Genomic DNA, 24,331 nt, shown 5'->3' with positions numbered 1-24,331 from the left:
GTCAAGTCAACTTTTAAAAAATTCTTTATGTGTTAGGAAATAATTTATATTCCTATCAGCATTGTTTAAGAATGACAACATCAAAACTCCCCAGGCAGTGAGCACTAGTGTTTTAAAATCTTTGCTGATACAATATTGAAAACGTAGAAAATTTAAATAATTTTTTTATGCTTGAATTAGTAGTTCCTTCTTGGACCTACCTCATAATATGGCTTTGAGATGAAAAGTCAGCTCATAAACAGTGCCCAGAATAGCACCTGACATATCATAAGCATTATATTAGCTCTTGTTGTTTTGTTTTTGTTTTGTCATTTTGAGATGGGGCCTGGGTGACAGAGTGAGATCTTGTTATTTTTGTTGTTGTTACTTTGTAAATTGTTCACTTCTGTGACTTATTTTTAAAAATTATAGACTTTCATAGGTTTTATTTTACCTATTTATTTCTTTATCTATCTGTATGTCTATCTATCATCTAGTGTTCTTTCTATCTTTTGATTCTTTATTTTGTTTTAATGCACCTTGGTCACAAAGGTATCAATGTATCAAGTTCTGGCACTGAATAGAGAAAGCCAGCCAACTCTCAGGAGAGGAGAGATTTCTTTCTGGCGTAGTTTCTCTAGAGTTTATTTAAAGAACTCCTGCAGCAGAATCACCTGAGACATTTGTTAAAATAAAGATTTATGTGCTCTATCCCTCAGATTCTGATTCAATAGACCTGGGGCAGACCCCAGTAATATTCTCTTTCAGCACTTTAAATATGTCATCCCATTGCCTCCTGGCCTCCATGGTTTCTGATGAGAAATCAGCCCAAGAATCTTCATCTTTTAACATGCTCCCCCAGGTGATTCTTAGGTTCATGAACATTTAGAGGACCACTTTTTTGAAGGAACTTCACTTCATCTTGCCATTCAGATAACAGAAAATAAGAAAGGGCTTACTTTTTCCCCTATCCTCTCTTAATGCATGCTATTATTATTGGTTTGTGTTTGAATGAAATTCTTAATACTCTGGTATGACTCATGTATATATATCCTCCCTTGGTGAAAATCCGGAAGTCCCCTCTTTTAATAATCTGTCTTCACGGGCATTGGTTTCTCAGTCTGTGAAGCAGGAGCAGGGACTAGCAGTGGGCCTTCTTTTTTTTCACTCTCAGTCTCTATCCTCACCCTGTGATTAATGCCTGTTGCTTTACCTGTCCACATGTTCCCCTGCTTTGGGAGTTGGTAATCCCCTTATCCAGGGGTCTGATTCTCTCTCAACTTCCTTTATATGGAGGGGCTGCTGTATCCTTTCAAGACCCTCCCACTGGCATAATTTTTTGGTTTATAGGGACAATGCCTGACCCAGGCTGGGCCAGTGAGATCTTTCCCTGGATTTTTCAACATGAGATTAAATATATCAGGTTAGTCTCTGCTATGGAATGAACCTTCGTATTCCCCCAAATTCATATGCTGAAGCCTAAATCCCCTGTGTGATGGTATTTGGATGTGGTGCCTTTAGAAAGTATTTAGGTCATGAGGGTGGAGCCCTCATGAATAGGAGTAGTGCCCTTATTAAAAAAAAAAAAAAAAAAGACATGGCGGAGGCAGGAGAATCACTTGAACCTGGGAGGCAGAGGTTGCAGTGAGCCAAGATTGTGCCACTGCACTCCAGCCTGGGTGATGGAGTGAGACTCCATCAAAAAAAAAAAAAAAAAAAAAAAAAAGAAAGACATGAGAGCTTGCTCTCTCTGTTCTGTTCTTCTTTGAAATGTCATCACAAGAGGAGATGGCCATCTGCAGATCAGGCTCTCATCAGGACCTGATCATGCTGGCACCCTGATCTTAGCCTTCTCAGCCTCTAGAACTGTGAGGAATAAATTTCTGTTGTTGGATCCCCCTTGTCTATAGTATTCTTTTATAGCAGCCCAAACTAAGACAGTCTGTCTGTGATAGCTAAAACTATGCTCATATTTTCTGTCATGTAGATAAATTCAATTTCTAATGAGGGAGAATGAAATGAGAAAGAGTAGAGCTGATGTGCAGGAAAAAAGGCACTGATATGAGACGGGAAGGAGAGGTTCTGACATAATTTTATTTCATGGTTTTAGTCTTCCAAAACTAGAAGTACCGTTGATTTTCCCCACTCTTTCATGGGATACTCAGTACGGTCAAATACATTGCCTTTTCTACCCACTCTATTTCGAGTTGGATTTCTGCCATTTGCATGCAAGGATTCTTAACATACAAACTTTCTCTGCTTAAAAAAAAATTTCTAGTAGTATCATCGCCACCTTTCATGAAATTTGGAGTACAAGCTATCATTGGCAAAAATGAAATTGCTTTAAGTTGTATCATAAGTGGCTCAGCTTGAAGGTCACTTGGATCTCTAAGTAGCAAGACTGCCGTTGGCCAAAACATTTTGTCTCTAGAACTAAGACAGCAAGAAACTTCAAATGAAGAGAAAGAGATGGAGATCATCTGTGCTCAAAATATAATAATTTCCAGCTAGAATAAGATTTCATTTAACAACAATTTATTAAGAATAGTATCATGGGGCCGGGCGCGGTGGCTCAAGCCTGTAATCCCAGCACTTTGGGAGGCCAAGGCAGACAGATCACGAGGTCAGGAGATCGAGACCACGGTGAAACCCCGTTTCTACTAAAAATACAAAAAATTAGCTGGGTGCGGTGACGGGCGCCTGTAGTCCCAGCTACTCAGGAGGCTGAGGCAGGAGAATGGTGTGAAGCCGGGAGGCGGAGCTTGCAGTGAGCCGAGATTGCGCCACTGCACTCCAGCCTGGGCGACAGAGCGAGACTCCGTCTCAAAAAAAAAAAAAAAAAAAAAAAAAAAAAAAAAAAAAAAAAAGAATAGTATCACCAACTCTGTCCTGGAGAAAATCCCAGGCAATCCTTCTTATTCTGCAGCACTTTTTTTTTTTTTTTTTTGTATCTCAACTGCTTCCTTTTGACTTGGGGTCACAGTTAAGGAAACAAGAGTCTGTAATCCCAAAATGAATTAAAATAGTTTAAACTTTATGCAATATCTTGATGAAACAAATGTTTAGAAAACAAGTTATAAACTTGCCTTTTCTCTCTAACCTGTATGGCATCTTCTCTTTTACTTTCTCTCCTTCCTCATTCTGAAGTCTCCCAAACTCATAAACACAACCTGTGCAGGGCTTTTTATTTTTATTTTTATTTTATTTTATTTATTTTTTTGGTTGTTGTTGTTTCTTTATCCCTTTTCCTATAACTCTCTGCAAGCTTAGAGGTAAATACATTATGTCCATCCAGTTTCTCTTGTCATTCTCACTATTCATCATCCTAATCTGAATAATAATGTCCCAGGGTCAACCAGCAAAACAGAACTTTACCCAGTGGGTGGAGGTGTGGGAGAGGTGGCAAATATTCCATCACTGAAGCTCTTTCTGCATCACTTGCTACATAAGCTAGCCCAGGCAAGCTTATAAGCTGAATTCAGGTCTACTGGGAATGGGCCTCCCTGCTATATAGATAAGGGCATGACTCTTTTTTTAAACAAACCTCGTTCATCAGCTTTATAAACTGGACTCCCTATGCTGAATCAGGCAAAATTGCTTGAAAAGGGCAGCTTGTCAGAACCCCACAGACCTTGGGGCCTCTTCTCCTGCCCAGCCAGGTCTTTTTGGAATAAGAATGATGTAGGGTTGATTCTCTCTGACCTAAATAATTGCCTGCTAAATTTTTTAGGCAAAATCGCTTGAAAAGGGTAGCTTTTCAGAGCCCCACAGACCTTGGGGCCTCCTCTCCTGCCCAGCCAGGTCTTTTTGGAATAAGAATGATGTAGGGTTGTTTCTCTCTGACCTAAAGAATTGCCTGCTAAATAACAAGCATGTTGTTTTCTTCTTATTACTGAAGGGCTATTACAGAAAAGTCAAGTGCTGCAGGGCCACGGTGCTGTGTCTTTCTTTGAGTAGCTGCCAAAACTAACAGAGATTTTTGAGGCAAACACCCAGCATTTGCCAAGTTTTTCTTCTCTCCCTCTGTCTAACTAGCCTCTCATGAGTCCTCACCTAACATTCCCTCTCTATCCAGAAGGGGGTAAAAGTTGGGGAAATGCCAATTTCAATTTTATTATGCATTTATTCATTCATTTTAAAATTGTATAAATTTTATCCATGAGCCAGGTATTGTTGTAGGCACTGAGAGTAAAAGAGGGGATTAACAGGCAAAGTACCTGCTCCCATTGCATGTATATTCTAGTGGGAAGAGCCAGAAAATAAACAAGCAAATAAGTAAAAAGAAAAAAGATTATGATATGCTATGAGCATATAAAAGTATTGATGCCATAATTTTGGGGGTTGCAGCTACTTCCATTTGGGTGCTCAAGAAAGGACTCTCTGGGGAGGTGATATTTGAGCTTAATCATGAGAGGAACCCTGTTCTGTGATGATCTGAGAGAAGACTGTTCCAGAATCTATTATGTACAAAACCCTGTGCTGGGAACATTAAGAGGCAGAGTTAGATAAGAAGAAACTCGACGCCCACAGATACCAACGTAATAATTGCTTGGGTTAGTAGAAGCTGTGAGATATCATTGTAAGCCAGTAGATTATGAGAAACCCTAAACTAAAAACCCTAAACCATAACTAAAACAGAAAGGCATAAATACAGCACCTGAGTTAGGGGAGGGAATGTGGCATGTACGCTACTTATCTTCCTTAAGGAATGACATGTCCCATTCTCGGAAATAGCATAGAACCACAAAAGCCTATGGAATCAGATATGTGAGTTTTGAAAAATCATTGTTCCATTTGCTTAAGATGGTCTAAAAATTGCAAATGTATTGTCTTTCTAGAAAATAGCAGCAGAGAAAAGTGAATAGCACTTTGATAGGCTTCATTTGATGATGACATTGCTGTCATGCCATCTCTACCTGGTGGTGTTTATGGGGGAGAGCTTTCTCTCCCTTGGCTTCTTATGAGAGGCATCCGTCACACTTCCCCACCCTCGCATTCAAACTCCTTAGGGGGAGGAGGAGTGATCTAAATTGTGATCATGGGATGAGGGGCTGTCAAAGTGTGGTCAGTACTGGCCTCTTATTTTGGGGGGTCTACTCATCATTCCGGTTTGCTCCTTCATACTGTAAGTTTTTCAGGGGCAGGCTGCAATCAGGAGGCCTGAAGTTGCTTAGCACTGCCTGTGGCTGGGCAGGTAAGCTCTGTTTGAGGTTTAGGATTAGGAAGCCATATTTTTCATTATTAACTTAACTTTATCAGTAATAAAGCCAGTATTTGAATGCCCATCTGCTTTTTCTTCTCTATTTCTCAGTGGTTCCAAACTCAGATGGGAAAAAAGTAATGCTACTTATTTGGCCTGTCTCAAATCCCTACACAATTTTCCTCGTTTGCCAGCAGATCTTGCTTGTCCATATTGGACTGAAGACTTCCTGGTTTTCTATTAATTAATATTCCATTTATTAACAACTTTATTTTAATATTTTACCCACGGATGATTACGAATTATTTATTAGAAATGGCAATTATTTGAAAATGATTTTAAAAGAGAAGTTTTCCTCCTCATTAGCAATATCTCACTGTCTAAGATTACGAGAAACAGTTATACCTTAGGGCAGTGTTTTCCAAAAAATAAGTCAAAACTCACTCAGCCATAATAACAGTTTAATGGGTCATGACAGCACTTTAAAACAATAAAATAGAATAGAAACTATGAGACTATATCACACACAGAGGATTATTTAATGAATTTTTTGCTCTAGTTGTATTTGTGTTGAGTGTGTGTGTGTGTCTCGGTGGGGGGGTAATGGGTAACAACATAAAAAATATTTTGTGGCAAAAACAAGCTAGTGATTTTCCAATGAACTCACAAATAAGCAACATCCCACTGCCTCTTTTATTCTTAGGAATGGTTGTATGCCCGAGTTTTAATTAACAGTGACAGTGATGAATGTCCCTTCTAGATCTGGTTCATAAAAATCTGCCACACAGTTCTCTACTCTCCTTCTCTCCTCTGATATACCACCTGGAGTCTAAATACTGAGCCCAGAACAACTCTGGAAACTATATGTTGAAGATGGCCATCTTCATCAATATGAATCTCTGAATGGTTGTGTGGAACAAACCCCTTTACCACCTCCCCTCCTCACCCCCAGCACCAATGGAACCCTATGAGAACAGGAAAAGACTTCTAATATGGTAAGCTACTCAGATTTGGGGGTAGAGAGGGTTACCTACTACAGCAGATAGTGTTACCTTAACAAATAAATAATTCTTAGTATTCTTGTAAAAGCCACTGTGCGCTCTTTAATTATTCAGGACCCCGGACAGTGACACAATAGTACCCCATCACCCACTCCCATGGACTAGGACTGTCAGGGTAAGCCTGCAAATTCTTGTAATGTATGGCAAGCCAGACTGATATCTCTCTTCACATGTTGCCTTACTGACACCAAAGCCATCATATTTATTGAGTGGGAGGAATATAAGTACCTTTGGTTGGAGTTTTCACAGTCAGATGAAAAGTGAGAAGACCACATTAAGTTGGGAGCCAGCATAAACAAAAACGTGAGATCAAGGGAACTAAGTGCACTTGGCTATAGTGAGCCCATTCATATTACTGGAGCACAAAGTTTCCATGCTGTATAAGGTAGCTATCACATTTCACAGATGAGGAAGCTAAAGCATGGAGAGGTCGAATCATTTACCTGAAATTTCACCAGGTCATGGCAGAGCCACAGTTGAACCTAGACAGCTTGAAGTTGTAGTCCCGGCTGCTAGCCATAATGCCCTAGATGGCTCATCTATTGTTAATGGCCTCAGCAGCATGCAGGATATTAGAAACAGTTGGATTTCAATTACCAAGATATGGGGGCTGCTACTGGAATTCAGACACTGGTATAAATTCCAACTTTACATTAATATATGTCTTTATTAAACTCAACTAGTTCATAGTGCATACTTAGGAGGGAACATGGCATGGGGCAGGAGTAATAAACACTTTCTAGAAGAAGGCCCTCTTCTTCAAATGAAACCTCAGGCAAAAGCCCAATGTTTAACACAAACAGAAGCAGAGATGCCCTGGTTGGAGTAGAGATAGGGAGCCTGGGGCCCCATGCTGCTAGACAGCCACTCATACTAACCCTCCTCATGTTACCCAAGGCCTTTGTGGCACACAATTTAAAAACCACCCGTACAGAGGATAGAACATGAACACTTGGGTTAGACAAGCCTACCTGCTTGCTTGCTTGCTTCATCTTATTTACTCATTCATGTATTCATTGCTCAATAAATATTTATTGAAGACCATGTGCTGGGTGCACTGGTTTGAATCCTGGACCCACAGCTAATTAGCTGTATGACTTTAGCATCTTTCTTAGTCACATTGGGTTTTATTTGCTTTCTTTGAAAATATATCATACACAGTGATAACTGCCTCACAAACCTTCAGGATCACAAGAGAGAGCGGTGGCATATGTGGTATTCAGGGAGCTCCTGGCCCTTAGTGAATGCTCTCAGTGAATATTTGTTCCTTCTTCACTTCCTATGCTGATCTTCAAAGTATGATGTAATTCCGAGAAAAGTCATTTTAAAAATATATCTAGTACACGCACTCACACAAACACAGAAACATTTTTAAAACAGCTCTACATGTTCCCATTCCTTGTGGTATACTTTGTTTCAAACCTGTATGCAACTTTCAAAGTCTTCTTTGTTCCCCTCTCACCTTCAGCTTAATACCATTTCTCAATTCCTGTTCTTGGACACAGCAAGAAACCGCCCTTCCTACCAATCTTCTTCTCATTTTCTCAGTGTGAGCTTCCCCAACTCATTCTCTCAGAATCTTCTCCAGATTAGCTGATCCCAGCTTCTCTGTTAGCATCTACTGAGCCACCCTTACTTAAAACAAAAAAAAGCAATTTCCAGAGATTGAAAAAAAAATTACTTTTCTTTCCAGAACATCCAGCATCTTCCAGTTATCAGAGGATTTCACCCTCATTTCTTCTGGGTAAAATGTGTTTCTTCAGTGCTGGTAGAAGACTACACTTGGCCTGGCTTTGCAAATGGCCATTAATGAGGGGGGTTAGTACTAAACAGACTTTCAACAGTTTCCCAAGGAATAGGAATTTTCAACTAGCAACCACTATCGGATTTTTAAACTTATATCATTCAAGTCAGCAAAGAAAACTGTGCATTTCAAGTTTTCTCTAAGGTCAAACATTTCATTCATTAGACAGACCATATAATGGCCATGAATGGAGGCTCTGCAGCTAGACTGCCTGTATCCAAATCCCAGCTCTCTCTCATACTAGCTGTGTGAAAAACTAGCATTTTAATAGTGCCTGTTTCATCATACTCTTACAAAGTATAGTTACAATCATTTTAAATGGTTATTACATTGCTTCACATACAAAAAACACTGAATATATGTTATCTATTATTGTCATTGTCATTATTTTAAAATAGTGTTCTGAAGAGTGTTTTCAGAGCTCTGGTAGTGGATGAGTAAACCTCAGGCAAATTATAAGAAATAAAACATTTGCCAGGGTCTGTGTAGGAGAGAGAAAAATGAAAAAGACAAAGTCTTTACAGATTCCTTTAGCTCTCATCATGAAGCAGAAGATTGTATTCACATCCTTGGATCTTTTCCTGCCCTCTCTCTAGCGATATGGTAGGCATACAATCATGATTGTAGAATAAGTGAAAGAGAATGGATGGAGGAATGAATGAATAAATGAATGGATGGGTAAGCAAATGAACAAACAAGCAGATCACTGGTAATGGAATAAACTAAGCAGTCATGTTCCTTTCCATAATCTTTGATGTTCATAATCTTTGAAGTATGATGATGTTTATCATACTTCACCTAAATACACAGGTCTGATGTACTCCATTCTCTTTCAAATGAAGAATCCTGTTGGTCACTATATGTTGTCCCTCACCTTCCACCCACACAAACCAAAAACAGGGTTCTTGGCTTCCAGCTGTGCTTTCTGGGCTTCTTTGTGATTTTTCCTGGCATCCTCTTGGTCTGCTCCATCCTTGGCCTCTGCTTTCCAGGAAGACACAGCAGGAGCCCACGTGTCTGATATAGAAAAAAGCAGTCCTAGCACTGTCCTGGGAAGAAACAAAGACAGTGCTGTGAGAAACACATATTCACCCATCCAAACCCAAAGAATGGACTCGGAGACATGAAGAGTAGCCGAAGTGAGACTTTTGATGGGGGTCTTGCAAGATCGGGTGTCTGGTAGACAGGTACACCCTGGGCAGTTACAGCAGGTAATTTACCTCCTACCATGCAAATCCCTCCCCCAGTTCCTCATTGGTCAAGTACTGTGGGGTTACAATCTTCCTGGACGTCGCCTAAGTTTAATCATCCCCCTTATAAGGTTATACCCTGGTCCCCTTCCTGCTTAAGCTTTGATTTCCCAATAACGAAACTTTCTTCCCTTTTATGGGCTGACCCCTCCTCTACATTCTGTTTACATATCGTGACCTTCTAGATGCATGCATGCTGTTTGTTACATCTGCAGGCTGGCTGCCAGTACTTAGATTTATCATGCCTTGAAAATGGACCATTTAAAATGTTTTCTCACAGGGCCTTGTGGCTCTGCTTTTCAGAAAGACTGGAGGACACTCATAGTCACAGGAAGACTAGGATATTCATGGGTAGCAGGCCTGAATTTTCTGGCAAGAACCCTTGGACTAAGGTTTCAAAAGGGAGAGAATTTCCATGCGAGGCTGTAGAGTGTTAGCATATCTGCTGGATATTTCTCTTGTGTATTGACTCAGGTAAGCCCCATTTTTCTAAAACATGGCGGTGACATGATGCACAATTTTCTAGTGGGATGAGACAGTGTACAGGATATAATTTCAGAATCTATCAGAGTGACCTGATACAGGGGCTTCCTTTAAGTTTTCCTAATGCACTGGAAGTGGAAAGGGGCAATGCTTGCAATTTGGTCAGATCGAGGTAGACAGTAACAATGCAGTTGAGCATAGAACAGAGTGAATTCAAATTGTAGCAATTTTAACAACCTATGGCTATACTTAAGTATCTTATTTCTTTCAGCTGCCAAAGACGAAGTGATAACTTAGCACAAGGTGTGAAAAAAGAGGAGTTGTCAATAACTATATATCAAAGTGCTATGTCAACTGTTGAGTGCTTCACTGTTGTGTTAATTTAATGGCATTTATTTTTATTTATACAATTTTTCAATGATGAAAATCTAGTATGTAGAGTTACCTACGTGACTGACAAGCCCAGTCAAAGTTACTTTGACACACTGACTCCCACAGCATAAGAGGGATCAATGTAAAGTCTTATCCTTAGATCCAAAGATCAATTGCACAAATGAGGCAATAAATTACAGCTCTTTGGAGAGCTGTCTTAGGCTGAATCTGGGTTTGAATCTCACTTCCACCACTTATAGTATTGAGCAAACTATTAGACCTCTATGAGCCTCAGTTTCTTCATCTGTAATATTTGGTCAATTATACTAGCCTTGAAGAATTATTTAAGGATTCTGTAAATTAACTCTTATTAAGTGCCTGGAACTTTAGTAAATGGTCAATTATTTATCATCCCTCCCTCTACCCTACACTGGGCAGAGGATCCTCTAGGACATCCCAAGCAGAGGGCCTCCGGAGCTCCGAGAGAGGTCACACTCTTGTTTTTCAATCTCTATATCAAAGACAAGGTGAAGGGAAGCAGGAGCCTGTCTCATCTCCATTTCAGGATGTGTTTTGTTTCACTTCCCCCTAATAATTACCTGACGTAGGATTTTGACGCTTGGCCATTGTTCGGCCTATTTTCTGTTTCCATCCTGATTCTTTACCTCTCTCTCCACAGTATTCTTCCTGATGTGACTTGGTATTTACCGGGGACAATATTCTTCCTGATATCTCCTTGGTATTTGTCTCTCCTTGGGGAGAAAGTTGAGATAAGGTAATCAGCCCTTAGGACTAACGCTAATATTGCTTTAGTGATTCCTTGCAATAAGGTTGTTAAGCTTGTTTTAATGTTACCTTTAATAACTTCCTCTCCTGTAGTAAAAAGAAGCAAAAAATGATGCTGGTGGCAGTGGAGAGGGTGTGAGTTGTCAGGAAGAAAGAAAAAAAAGAAAATAGAATTGTAGCATAGGTATAGTAGATATGGAATTCTGTAATTTCTATAAGTGCAATGATAGAAAATATAGGCAATTTAAATCCACAAACAACTATAGCTTGAATTACATTTTTCTCTATGAAACTTTTACTCAGACCACATAAAAGGGTTCATCATAGATATGTATTCCAAAGAATGCATGTAGTGAGGCACTGTATGGCACAGGGGGAAGTATGGGGGATTGAAAATTGAAGGCTTTGGTTCCAGCTGTGGCTTTGCCATTGACTATCTGTGTGACCTCAGGTAATTTACTCTCTCTGGGCCTCAGACTTCTCATCTGTAAATTAGCAGTAGTATTACCTAACTGTCAGTGTGTGAGGATTAAATGAGAGAATGTGTACAAATTTCCTGGCACTGTGAACAGACCCCTTTATGGGTCCTAGCACCTTTATTAATAAATTCAGGATAATGCAACCTGCCTTGAGGACCTCAGTGCTTCTAAAAATGAGGACAGGCTTTGAAATAGCCCTACAAATGTAAAGTGTTCTTGGGTTCAACACAGGAAGGTCAGCTGACTCATAGCCTGTAATCAGCAAATGTCTAATGAGAGTAATGATGAGATGGCAGAATCTGGAGAGCTTTTGAATTGGTATCCCTGAGAAGTGTGAGCTTTGTAAAGAGTTCCCTAGTACCTTTGCTGATGTCTGCTTCATTTGAATTTACATTCAGGTGATCGCAAAACCTCAAAGTGAAGTTGTGAGCTTGACAATAGTTTATCGTGCTATGCTTAACCAAGTTAAGAACCATCCTTTTGGTTTCTGATTTTGTGGAAAAAGAGGAAGCACCATGGATCTGCAGAGGCTTGGGCCTGAGGCTCCAGCATGAGAAATATGGGCATAAATGGCATAGAAATTAAATTTTGAGGCCTGGGGATCCCATAGTGTCAGGGAGAAGGCTAGACTTGTACCTGTGCTTACACCTGGCACAAAGTTGGTACTGAATGTATATTTGTGCCACGAAAGAAAAAAAGAAAGCAAAATCTGAGCTAACGAGGATGCAGTGCACTCTCCGAGAAATCAGTAGAGCTGAGTTTCATGAATTTTATAATTTTATAAATACTGTATTTAAAAATAACTAGATCTAGAGCATGGCCAACCAATTTGGCAATTTTATTTATAATAATGGCCACAGTTTATTAAACACTATGTAAAAGTCCAGCACTATACTAAGAACTTTACAAATATTATTAAATTTAATACTACAACCCTGTGTCAAACCAAACCCCTATTGGTTACCCACAATTTAGCCATAACCTACCTCTTACTTGGTAACAAAAGCCTGATTTTTTTTTCTGAGCTGCAATGTTCCCAGCCCAGGATATGAATTCTGGTTGGTCTAAACCAATAATGATAACAATTCCCCAATCTCCCAGCTCTTTTCTAAAGAATTGTCATATGCCCTGTTTCTGGGTAACAGGAAGTCTAGTACAGAGACCACAGAGAATCCTTCTATCTTCTTGATAAAAGGAAATATATGGTTTCTTTGAATATAAATGTGATATCTGGAGCTACATCAGCCATTCTGCAAACATGAGGCAATAAGAATGAGGCAAAGGTCAAAAGAACTGGGAGATAGCATTGAGGTACTAATTCAACACAGTTAGCCACCATTTGCAGAGCTCTCGTTAAGTGAGAGAAACTATACTTCTTTCTGTTTAAGCCACTGAAGTCATATTGCTTTACTTGGAACCAAATGATGCAAACTCTGTGTTATAGAATACTATCATTCTCATTTTTAGATAGAAAAATAGATTTAAGTAAGTAGCCAACATTACACAAGTGGTAAATTGTGGTATTAAATTCAAGTCTAGCTTTATCCAAATTTAAAGCCTATCTTCTCAACCACTATGCTGTGTTTAAACTATCAGTATTGTTAATCTAATGTATGTTTTTGAACCCCTGTGAATTCTAAAAGATAGAAAAATGTAGGGCAGCAGAAAAAGAGGAAAAAGCAAGTTCCCACAGACTTTGCTGTGGAGTTTGGGCCTTTTCGAATCTGGAATGCTGATCTCCAGGAAGAGGCTGGAATGGTCCTGCAGACTTGCTTGGTATCACATTTGGAAGTTTCTCCAGCAGCAGAAGGAGACAGGGGGTGCCCACCTGGTATCGTATTTGGAAGTTCCTCCAGCAGCAGAAGGAGAGAGGGGGTGCCCACATGGGGTGAGGTCAGAGAGTCAGCAACTAGGATTGAGGTTTTGGGGTGCAGGCTTTGCTGGCTTGGTGAGGAAATATGAAGCAATGCTGGAGAGCTAGCCACGGAGCTAGATAGAGACTCAGCCTTAATAATGACTTAATGGGCATTGGCCGTGTGCCTGTGTCTCCTGCACATAGTTAGGAAGCATGGCAACTCAGAAAAGATGCAACAGGAGCCAGGGAATGCCACTCGCTTGTAGCATGCTTATCACGTAAGCAGAAAGAAGGGAGGATCTGCCTGAAAAACATACTCAAAGATGCATATCTAGGGGCAAGACACTTTGGGTCTGCCTAACGGTTATGGAAAACAACTGAATCTTGCACTCCCAGGATTTTCCAAAGAAGGGTAATGATACATTCACTCAACCCTAAGTCTACTGCACTGGAAAACAAAAATGAATAGGTTTCTGTACAATGTGCCAAATGTTGAATTGGACACTTTATGTATCTTATTTAATTTTTACTACAACCCAGGAAGGTAATTGTGTTAATATTCTTAAGTTGTCAATTTTTAAAAAATTGAACCACAGGGACATTAAGTAACTTTTCCAGGATGCACAGCTAGAAAATGATGCGGTTGGAATTCCAGCCTAAGTCTGTTTTGAAAGCCCAGGCTGCACCACACCAACTCCAAGGAAGCTCAGGGTAGAAGGAAACAGATGACGTATGTTTCTTCTATACTACAGAGAGAAGGCAATTAATATGTAATCCCAACACTTTGGGAGGCTGAGGCAGGAGGATCACTTAAGGCCAGGAGTTCGAGACCAGCCTAAGCAACATAGCAAGATCCCATCTCTACAAAGAATAAAAAAAATTAACTGGGCATGATTATGTGAGCCTGTAGTCCCAGCTCCTAGGGAAGCTGAGATGAGATGATTGCTTGAGCCCAGGAGTTTGAGGCTGCAGTGAGCCATGATCGTGCCATTGCCCTCCAGCTTGGGTGATAGAATGAGACCCTTTTCAAAAAAAAGAAAGAAGAAAAGAATTCAGGAGCTCAGTTTGCAAATGTTGAGTGAGTGGTATCAGCAAGATATTCAGACAAAGGTATCCAAGAAACTCCTCTTTTTATAAGAATTTGGGTATTGGCCAGGAACCACAGGCTGAAATCCTAACATGGTTGTCATCAGTATAGAGAATTATCAATTCTAATAGGGTAACAGAGGTTTAAGGGTGAGAATATCTATTGAGAGGAGAAGTGGGCTGTATTAATGAGTTTACTAATGTGGATGCTATTATATCTCAGTGAACCACACTTCCCAGTATTCATGCTCTTGTGAAGTTTTTCCCTTTGCACCTGGCCTGGCCCTGTGACCTGCTTTAAGCAATAAAATGCTGAGACTGTGATACTCTGAAAGTCTAGGACTAACCCTTAACAAAGGCCAGCAGCTCTACTTCGGTGCTCAGGCTCTGAGGGAAGCCAGCTGTTATTCAAGAAATCTGAACATCCTGTGAAAAGTCCAACCCAGTCATGTGAAAAGGCCATACAGACAACTAAGGCTGTCCTTAGAGAGCCTAACATTAAGATAGACTAACATTCTATCTTTCAGTTCCTATCATTCTTAGCTCTGCTGGTCAACAGACACAGCTGTGTTCCTCGTCAACAAACAGCAACAACTGCCTGCCATGTGAGTGAGAACTTCTTGGGATTTGATCTTCCAGCCCCCATTGAGCCATGCCAGTCGATGCAATCAATGTAGGGCAGAGATGAGTTCACTCCACTAAGCTCTGCTCAAAGTTCAGAATCACGAGCAGATAACTAGAATGGTGGTATTTTTTAAGCCATTAAGTTTCGGAGTTCAACATACAGGAATAAATACCCAAAACAAGTATGTACCTTGACTGATATGTATATGAGCCTGTTTATCTCCATAGATACATGCTTGCCTGAGGCTATTATTTTTTCCTTTTGAAGACTCTCTTAGAAACAGAACCAGAAGATAATTGGAGATTCAGGAAGATGAAACCTCTCAAAAGCTGTGATCAGTTTGTTTTATATTTTAAAATATAGCCTGTTATTTATAGGTCATGGTTTAGCATCCTGATGTTCCCTTTCAAAGTGCTAACATCTAAAAATATGTATTTTGTAGGAAATGAAATTATATGTATCAGTTTTATTAATGTTCACATCCTTTAGTTTCCAGGGGAATTATGAAGAATTTTTAAAAGAAGCAAAGAAATGAAAACAAAACAAGACTTTCAAAGGAGCAAGGGGCTTAACCCGCCTCCATTTACAAGATCTTTCACTGAACTTCTATGTGTGTGACTCACATTTTGTTGTATTTGACTAACATTCTATCTTTCAGTTCCTATAATTCTTTCAGTTCACCTGGCAACCTGAAATATTTATTATGTCTCATCGTATCAGTCATGTTTAATTATATAGCAGTATGGCCTCAGTGAAATGAGGCCATACTCATTTCACTGATATGTGAAATGAGTATCCTCAGACATGATACAGCCTGACTTCCAATTCTGGTTTGACCTAATCTCCTTACCATGAAACTAAGAAAATGTTCTCTGAACCGCATTGCTGTTAGATGGGGGAAAAAATATTGTCAGGCTGCACGTGGTTGCCCGTGCCTGTAAGCTATGATTGCACTACTGCACTTCAGCCTGAATGACAGAGCAAGACCCAGTTTCTTAAAAAATAAGAAAGTATTGCCTAGAGATACATTTTCAAAACCATAGCCACTATCTGTAGGCAGCTACTAAGAATGTGAAATGTGACTCCTCTGAATTGAGATGCTCTGTAAGTGTAAAATACACACTTGATTTCAAAGATTTAGTATGAAAAAGATATAAAATAATAATTTTTATATTAATTATATGTTGATATAATTTGGATATATTAGATTAAATGAAATATATTAGAATTAATTTCAGTGGCACATGGTGGCTCCTGCCTGTAATCTCAGTGAGTTGGGAGGCTGAGACAGGAGGATCACTTGAGCCCAGGAGTTTGAGGCTGCAGTGAACTATGATCACACCACTGCACTCCAGCTTGGGCAAAAGAGCAAGGCCCTATCTCTAAAACAAATAAATAAATAAAGTTAATTTTATCTGTTTCTTCTTTTACTTTTTTAATGTGGCTATTAGAAAATTTAAAATTACATATGTGGTTCACCTTTGTGGCTCACATTATATTTGTACTGGATAATACTAGTCTAGAGCACTAGGCTAAAGGTACAAATAGAGATGCAGAATTATACATTCAGGCTGATACTACTACAAAAATATCAGGAGATTTCACATTAACTGACCCCCTTATTGTGGCCTGACAATCTTCGTGACTTCACTTAGTAGAATAATGGTCTCCAACTCCATCCAGGTTGCTGTGAATTCCATTATTTCATTACTTTTTATGACTGAGTAGTATTCCATGGTATGTATGTATGGGTATATACGTACCACATTTTCATTATCCACTTGTTAATTGATGGGCATTTAGGTTGGTTCCATATTTTTGCAGTTGTGAATTGCAGTTATGAATTTTGCAGTTGTGAAACATGCATGGGCAAGGGTCTTCTTCATATAATGACTTCTTTTCCTTGGGGTAGATACCCAGTAGTGGGATTGCTGGATCAAATTGTAGTTCTACTTTTAGTCCTTTAAAGAATCTCCATACTGTTTTCCATAGTGGTTGTACTAGTTTACACTCCCACCAGCAGTGTAAGTGTTCCCTTTTTCACCACATCCATGCCAACATCTGTTTTTTTGTAGTTGTTTGTTTGTTTTTGTTTTTTTAATTATACTTTAAGTTCTGGGATACATGTGCAGAACGTGCAGGTTTGTTACACAGTGATACACATGCCATGGTGGTTTGCTGCACCCATCAACCCATCACCTACATTAGGTATTTCTCCTAATGCTATCCCTCCCCAGCCCCTCACCCCCTGACAGACCATGGTGTGTGATGTTCCACTCACACACGTCCATGTGTTCTTATTGTTCAACTCCTACTATGAATGAGAATGTGTGGTGTTTGGTTTTCTGTTCCTGTGTTAGTTTGCTGAGAATGATGGTTTCCAGCTTCTTCCATGTCCCTGCAAAGGACATGAACTCATCCTTTTTTATGGCTACATAATATTCTATGGTGTATATGTGCCACGTTTTCTTTATCTAGTCTATCATTGATGGGCATTTGGGTTGGTTCCAAGTCTTTGCTATTGTGAATAGTACTGCAATAAACATACATGTGCATGTGTCTTTATAGTAGAATGATTTATAATCCTTAGAGTATCTACCCAGGAATGGGGTTGCTGGGTCAAATGGTATTTCTGGTTCTAGATCCTTCAGAAATTGCCACACTGTCTTCCACAATGGTTGAACTAATTTACACTCCCACCAACAGTGTAAAGCATTCCTATTTCTCCACATCCTCTCCAGCATCTGTTGTTTCCTGACTTTTGAATGATCGCCATTCTAACTGGTGTGAGATGGTATCTCATTCTGGTTTTGATTTGCATGTCTCTAATGACCAGTAATGATGAGCTTTTTTTCATATGTTTGCTGGCTGCATAAATGTCTTCTTCTGAGAAGTGTCTGTTCATATCCTTCATGTACTTTTTGATGGGGTTGTTTTTTTCTCATACATTTGTTTAAGTTCCTTGTAGATTCTGGATATTAGCCCTTTGTAAGATGGATAGATTACAAAAATTTTCTCCCATTCTGTAGGCTGCCTGTTCACTCTGATGATAGTTTCTTTTGCTGTGCAGAAGCTCTTTAGTTTTAATTAGATCTCATTTGTCAATTTTGGCTTTTGTTGCCATTGCTTTTGGTGTTTTAGTCATGAAGCCTTTGCCCATGCCTATGTCCTGAATGGTATTGGCTAGGTTTTCTTCTAGGATTTTTATGGTTTTGGGTCTTATGTTTAAGTCTTTAATCCATCTTGAGTTAATTTTTGCATAAAGTGTAAGGAAGGGGTCCAATTTCAGATTTCTGCATATGGCTAGCCAGTTTTCCCAACACCATTTATTAAATGGGGAATTCTTTCCCTGTTGCTTGTTTTTGTCAGGTTTGTGAAAGATCAAATGGTTGTAGATGTGTGGCATAATTTCTGAGGTATCTGTTCTGTTCCATTGGTCTATATATCTGTTTTGGTACCAGTACCATGCTGTTTTGGTTACTGTGGCCTTGTAGCATAGTTTGAAGTCAGGTAGCGTGATGCCTCCAGATTTGTTCTTATTTGTTCTTTTTGCTTAGGATTGTCTTGGCTATGTGGGCTGTTTTTTGGTTCCATATGAAATTTAAAATAGTTTTTTCTAATTCTGTGAAGAAAGTCGGTGGTAGCTTGATGGGGATAGCATTGAATTTATAAATTACTTTGGGCAGTATGGCCATTTTCACAATATTGATTCTTCCTATCCATGAACATGGAATGTTTTTCCATTTGTTTGTGTCCTCTCTTGTTTCCTTGAGCAGTGGTTTGTAGTTCTTGAAGTGGTCCTTCACATCCCTTGTAAGTTGTATTCCTAGGTATTTTATTATTTTTGTAGCAATTGTGAATAGGAGTTCACTCATGATTTGGCTGTTTGTCTATTATTGGTGTATAGGAATGCTTGTGATTTTGCACATTGATTTTGTATCCTGAGAGTTTATTTTTTATTTTTAAATTATGGCCATTCTTGCAGGAGTAAGTTGGTATCTCATTGTGGTTTCGATTTGCATTTGCCTGATAATTAGTGATGTTGAGCAGTTTTTCATATGTTTATTGGCCATTTGTATATCTCCTTTTGAGAACTGTCTATTTACGTCTTTTGCCCATTTTTTGATAGGATTATGTTTATGTTTTTTTCTTGCTGATTTGTTTGTGTTCTTTGTAGAGTCTGGGTATTAGTCCTTTGTTGGATGCATAGTTTGTGAAAATTTTCTCCTGCTCTGTGGATTGTCTGTTTACTCTGCTGATTGTTTCCTTTACTGTGCAGAAAAGCCGTTTAGTTTAATTAGGTCCCATCTATTTATTTATTTATTATTATTATTTTTTGCATTTGCTTTTGGGTTCTTGGTCAGGGATTCTTTGCCTAAGCCAGTGTCTAGAAGAGTTTTTCCAATGTTGTCTTCTAGAATGTTTTTGGTTTTGGGTCTTAGATTTAAGTCTTTGATCCATCTTGAGTTGATTTTTGTATAGGGTGAGAGATAAATATCTTGCTTCATTCTCCAACATGTGGCTTGCCAATTATCCCAGCACCATTTGTTGAAGAGGGTTTTCTTTCCCCAATTGATGTTTTTGTTTGCTTTGTTGAAGATCAATTGGTTGTAAGCATTTGCCTTCATTTTTGGATTCTCTATTCTGTTCCACTGGGCTACATGTCTATTTTTATACCAGTACCATGCTGTTTTATACCACTACCATGCCTTGTGGCATAGCTTGAGGTCAGGTAATGTGATGCCTCCAGATTTGTTCTTTTTGCTTAGTCTTGTTTCTGTTATGTGGGCTCTTTTTTGGTTCCATATACGTTTTAGGATTGTTTTTTCTAGTTCTGTGAAGAATTATGATGGTACTTTGATGGGAATTGCGTTGAATTTGTAGATTGCTTTTGGCAGTATGCCCATTTTCACAATATTGATTGTACCCATCCATCAGCATGGGATGTGTTTCCATTTGTTTGTGTCATCTATGTTTTAAGCAGTGTTTAGTAGTTTTCCTTGTAGAGATCTTTCACCTCCTTGGTTAGGTATATTCCTAAAGTGGTGTGTGTGTGTGTGTGTGTGTGTGTGTGTGTGTGTGTGTGTGTGTATGGAGCTGTTGTAAAATGGGTTGAGATTTTGATTTGATTCTCAGCTTGGTCATTGTTGGTGTATAGCACTGCTACTGATTTGTGTACATTGGTTTTGTATCTTGAAACTTTACCAAAATTCACTTATCAGATGTGAGCTTTTTGGATGAATCTTTAGTGTTTTCTAGGCATATGATCATGTCATTGGTAAACAGTGAGAGTTTGACTTCTTCTTTACTGATCTGGATGTGCTTTATTTCTTTCTCTTGTCTCATTGTTATGGCTAGGACTTCCAGTATAATGCGGAATAGCAGTGGTGAAAGTGGGCGTCCTTGTCTTGTTCCAGTTCTCAGAAGGAATGCTTTCAACTTTTTTTCCATTCAGTGAAATGTTGGCTGTGGGTTTGTCATAGATGGGATTTATTACCTTGAGGTATGTCCCTTCTATGCCAATTTTGTGGAAGGTTTTGATCATAAAAGGATGCTGGATTTTGTCAAATGCTTTTTCTGCATCTATTGAGATCATATGATTTTTGTTTTTAATTCTGTTTACGTGCTGTGTCACATTTATTCACTTGGGTATGTTAAACCATCCCTTCATCCCGGTATGAAATTACTCGATCGTGGTGTGTTCTTTTTTTGATATGCTGTTGGATTTCATTAGCTAGAGTTTTGTTGAGGATTTTGTTCTCAAAAAATATTGAGCATCTGTGTTCCTCACTGATATTGGTCTGTAATTTTCTATTTTTATTATGTCTTTTTCTGGTTTTCAAATTAGGACGATACTGGCTTCATAGAATGATTTAAGGAGGATTTCCTCTTTTTCTGTCTTTTGAAATAGTTTCAGTAAGATTGGTACCAGTTCTTCTTTCAATGCCTGATAGAATTCAGTTATGAATCCATCTGGTCCTGGACTTTTTTTATTGGCAATTATTTTATTACTGTTTCAATATCTCTACTTGCTATTGGTCTGTCCAGAGTTTCTATTTCTTCTTGATTTAATCTAGGAGGGTTGTATATTTCCAGGAATTTATCCATTTCCTCTAGATTTTCTAGTTTGTGTGTGTGTAATGGTGTTCATAGTAGCCTTGAATGATCTTTTGTATTTCCAACGTATCAGCTGTAATATTTCCCATTTCATTTCTAATTGAGCTTATTTAGGTGTTCTTCTCTCTTCTTTTCTTGGTTAATCTCACTAATAGTTTATCAATTTTGTTTATATTTTCAAAGAACTAGCTTTTTGTTTCATTTGTCTTTTGTATTTTTTTAAATTTCAATTTCATATAATTCTGTTCTGATCTTTGTAATTTCTTTTCTTCTGGTGGGTTAGGGTTTGGTTTGTTCTTGTTTCTCTACTTCCTTGATGCGTGACATTAGATTGTCTATTTGTGCTCTTTCAGACTTTCTGATATAGGCATTGAATGCTATGAGCTTTCTTCTTAGCACTGCTTTTGCTTTATTCCAGAGGTTTTGATAGGTTGTGTCACTATTATCATTTAGTTCAAAGAAATTTTAAATTTCCGTTTGATTTCATTGTTGACCCAAAGACTATTGAGGAGCAGATTATTTAATTTCCATATATTTGTATAGTTTGGGGGGTTTCTTTTGGAGTTAATTTCCAGTTTCATTCCACTGTGGTCTGAGAGGGTACTTGATATAATTTAGATTTTCTTCAATTTATTGAGACTTGTTTTGTGGCCTATCATATGGTTTATCTTGGAGAATGTTCCATGTGCTGATGAAAAGAACGTATATTCTGCAGTTATTGGGTAGAATGCAGTGTAAATATCTGTTAAGTCCATTTGTTCTAGGGTATGATTTAAGTCCATGGTTTCCTTGTTTACTTTCTGTCTTGATGACCTAGCTAGTGCTGTCAGTGGAGTATTGAAGTCCCCACTATTATTATGTTGCTGTCTATCTCATCTCTTTGGTCTAGCAGTAATTGTTTTATAAATTTGGGACCTCCAGTGTTAGGTGCATATATATTTAGAATTATGATATTTTCCTGTTGGACTGATTTTTTCATCATTATATAATGTCCCTCTTTGTCTTTTAAAATTGTTGTTGCTTTAAAGTCTGTTTTGTCTGATATAAGAATAGCGACTCCTGCTCACTTTTGGTTTCCATTTGCATGAAATATCTTTTCTCATCCATTCACCTTAAGTTTACTTGAGTTCTTATGTGTTAGGTGAGTTTCTTGATTATTTAATAAGTAACACCATTTAGCTAAAGATAATATCAATCTCTATCTCATACCCACAAAATAAACACTAGATAGACAAAAAAACCTAAATATGAAAATCAAAACTTTAAAGATTTTAAAAGAGCACACAATAGCCAAAACCAGACAAAGACACAGCAAGAGAAAAGAAAAACCCTACAGGCCAGTATTCCTGATGAATATTAAAGCAACAATACTAAACCTAACATTAGCAAACTGAATTCAACAGCTCATTGAAAGGATCATACACCATGACTAAGTGGATTTATACCTGGAATGCAAGGACTGTTTAGTATACAAAAATCAATACATGTACTATACCTCATTAACAAAATAAAATACAAAAACTACATGGTCATCTCAATCAATACAGAGAAAGCATTTAACAAAACTCAAACCCCTTTCATGATAAAAAACAACAACAACAACAACACTCAACCAACAAGGAATAGAAAAAAATCTACCTCTGGACCAGTCATGGAGTCTCATGCATGTAATTCTAGCACTTTGGGAGGCTAAGGTGGGGGGAACACTTGAGGCCAAGAGTTCAAGACCATTCTAAGCAAGACAGTGAGATACTGTCTCTCCAAAAAAAATTTTTAAGTAGCCAGACACAGGGTGCATGCCTGTAGTCCCAGCTACTAAGGAGGCTAAGGCAAGAGGACAACTTGAGCCCAGGAGTTCAAGGCTGCAGTGAGCTATTACTATGTCACTGCACTCCAGCCTGGATGACAAAGTGGGACCCTATCTCTTTAGGAAAAAAGAAGACCTTAACATAATAAAAGTCATATATAAAAATTCCACAGCGAACATGATACTCAACAGAGAAAGCTTTCCTCCTAGTTAAGGAACAAGACAAATAAGTCCACTCTTGCCACTACTATTCAACATGGTACTGGATGTTCTGGTAGAGCAACTCCACAAGAAAAAAAAAGGAATACAAATTGTAAAAGAAGACATAATCTTATATATAAAAAACCCTAAAGAGTACACACACACACACACACACACACACACAGTAGAATAAATTTAGTAAAGTTGCAGAATACAAAATCAGCACTCAAAAATTAGTTGCATTTTTATGCACAAATAATGATCAATCTGAAAAGGAAATCAAGAAAACAATCCTATTTACTATAAATCAAAAATAAAGAAATACTTAGGAATAAACTTAACTGAGGGGATGGAGAAAGACTTGTTCACTGAAAACTACAAAATGCTGCTGAAGGAAATTAAAGAAGACATAAGTAAATGGGAAAGCATCCTATGTTCATGAACTGGAAGACTTAATATTGTTAAAATAGCCATACTACCCAAAACAATCTACAGAGTCAATGCAATCCCTTTCAAAATCCCAGTGGCATTTTCAGAAATAGAAAAAAAAATCCTACTGTTCATACATAATTTCAAGGAATACTGAATAGCCAAAACAAACTTGAAAAAAGTAGGCCAAAGTTGAAAATTTCAAACTTCCTTATTTCAAAACATATCTCAAAGCCAATAGTAATTAAGACAATGTGGTATTGGGATAAAGATAGATATATAAATAAATGGAGCAGAATAGGTAGCTCATAAATAAACCACTGCTATATGACGAAATGATTTTTGATCAGTGTGCCAAGACTACATAATAGATAAATAACAGTCTCTTCAACAAATATTGTTGGAAAAACTGAATATTCACAAGCAAAAGAATGAAGTCAAATCCTTACCTTACATCATATACAAAATGTAACTAAGAATGGATTAAGTATTTAAATTTAATACTTAAAATTATTAAACTCCTAGGAGAAAAAAGGTAAAAACTTTCAGGATGTTGGCTATGGCAATAATTTATTGGATGTAACATCAAAAGCATAGACAACAAATTTTTAAAAAGAGATTATGCAAAACTTTAAACTTCTCAGTGGGAAAGGAAACAATCAGCAGAGTGAAATGCCAGTGGGAAAAGGAGAGAATGGAAGAAAATAATTCCAAATCACATAGCTGACAATGTGTTAATATTCAAAATATTTAAGGAACATCTACAACTTAATAATGATAACAAAATGCCAAATAAC

General features: G+C 38.2%; 1 long non-coding RNA gene across 2 annotated transcripts in view; it reads right to left on the bottom strand.

The window, feature by feature from the left end:
- Positions 1-5,699: 5,699 nt before the first annotated feature.
- LOC134807370 (uncharacterized) overlaps positions 5,700-24,331 on the bottom strand; it is an 83,483-nt gene continuing 64,851 nt past the window's right edge. For both annotated transcript variants that reach the window (XR_010147643.1, XR_010147642.1), the window contains exons 4-5: positions 10,749-10,901; positions 5,700-9,093 (exon numbers count right to left, since the gene is read on the bottom strand). This is a non-coding gene — a long non-coding RNA (uncharacterized LOC134807370). The remainder of the gene's footprint in view (positions 9,094-10,748; positions 10,902-24,331) is intronic.

Source organism: Pan troglodytes, chromosome 9 (assembly GCF_028858775.2).
Source record: "Pan troglodytes isolate AG18354 chromosome 9, NHGRI_mPanTro3-v2.0_pri, whole genome shotgun sequence".
Taxonomy (NCBI): domain Eukaryota; kingdom Metazoa; phylum Chordata; class Mammalia; order Primates; family Hominidae; genus Pan; species Pan troglodytes.
Note: the sequence above shows the minus strand (reverse complement) of the source record. Positions and strands in the feature narration are given on the sequence as shown.